The sequence below is a fragment of the Rattus rattus genome, chromosome 6 (assembly GCF_011064425.1).
Source record: "Rattus rattus isolate New Zealand chromosome 6, Rrattus_CSIRO_v1, whole genome shotgun sequence".
Lineage (NCBI taxonomy): Eukaryota > Metazoa > Chordata > Mammalia > Rodentia > Muridae > Rattus > Rattus rattus.
Window position 1 is genome coordinate 112,952,680 of NC_046159.1, and position 1,207 is coordinate 112,953,886.

The window sequence follows — 1,207 nt, forward strand, 5'->3', positions numbered from 1 at the left end:
GTCAAACTGAGCAGCTGCATATCGAAAAGTATAAATATACCCATACTTATCACACTCCACAAAACACAATAATAAATGAATCAGAAACCTTGACATAAGGCTGGATACACTGAATCAGTTAGATAGGAAGTTGGGGTATAGCCTTGGACTCATTGGCACAGGGAAATATTTTCTGAACAAAGCATGGTTGCACAGGCACAAAGATCAATAATTGATAAATATGACTTCATGAAACTGAAAAGCTTCTGTTTGACAAAAGACATCATCATTTACACACAACTCCAGGCTACAGATGGGGAAATATTTAAAATAATTGACCTCTCACAACAAACAAACAAAGAAACAAACAAACAATAAAATCAATAAAACCAATGTCAGGTCCTGCTAGCAATGATGTAGATTAGAAGGAACAGTCATCCCATTGTTAGTGGAAGTACAAACTATTACAGCCAATATGGAGATTAGTGTATCAATTCTTCAGGGAATAAATTTCCTCAAGATCTAGCTATATTATGCTTGTACATATATCCAAAAGATATATCCCTACTACAGAGATGATTGTCCAACCATGTTCATTATAGCTCTAGTCACAATAGGCAGAAAGTGGAACTCACCAAAATGTCTATCAATAGATGAATGGATAAAGAAAATATGATACAACTAATTAAACAATGGACTGTTAATCTGCATTTTAAAAATTTAATAGTTTACCTGACAGAGGAGATACTGTGAGCAGAGAAATGGTATTTCCAGGGTAAGACTCCTCTATTGCATGTCAGATGTGCTGGTCCATGTGATTTTACCAATTGAAGGAAATGGGAAATGGAAGTACATAATTTGTGGTGGTGGGGACTCTGTTCACTATCTCCTTTGCAGTAAAATATAAAGCCATAAAAATGCAGGTAAATGTTTGGATGTAGAAAAAAATCTTCTTGAGTAAGGTAACACAGACACAGACAAATACAATATGTATTTACTTATATGTGGATGTCTTCTGCTGTGTCATTGATAAGCAAACAGCAGTCCCTAAAACCACAGAGATATGATATATTGTAAAAGACTATGAATAAGTCGTGGATTTCCCCGAGAAGGGGAAATAGAACAGGTAGGTATAGAGGGAAGGGGAATGGGGTTCTTGAATTGGAAGATCAAACCAGGAGTGGTAGGGAAGATGGGAATAAGGAAAAGATGCATGGAAGGACAATTA

At 35.9% G+C, this 1,207-nt stretch overlaps 1 non-coding gene across 1 annotated transcript; it reads left to right on the forward strand.

Annotated features, from left to right (window-relative positions):
* The first annotated feature begins 703 nt into the window (after positions 1-703).
* LOC116904742 lies at positions 704-872 on the forward strand. Its single transcript, XR_004388428.1, has one exon. It is a non-coding gene; the product is annotated as a U1 spliceosomal RNA (small nuclear RNA).
* The last annotated feature ends 335 nt before the right edge of the window (positions 873-1,207 follow it).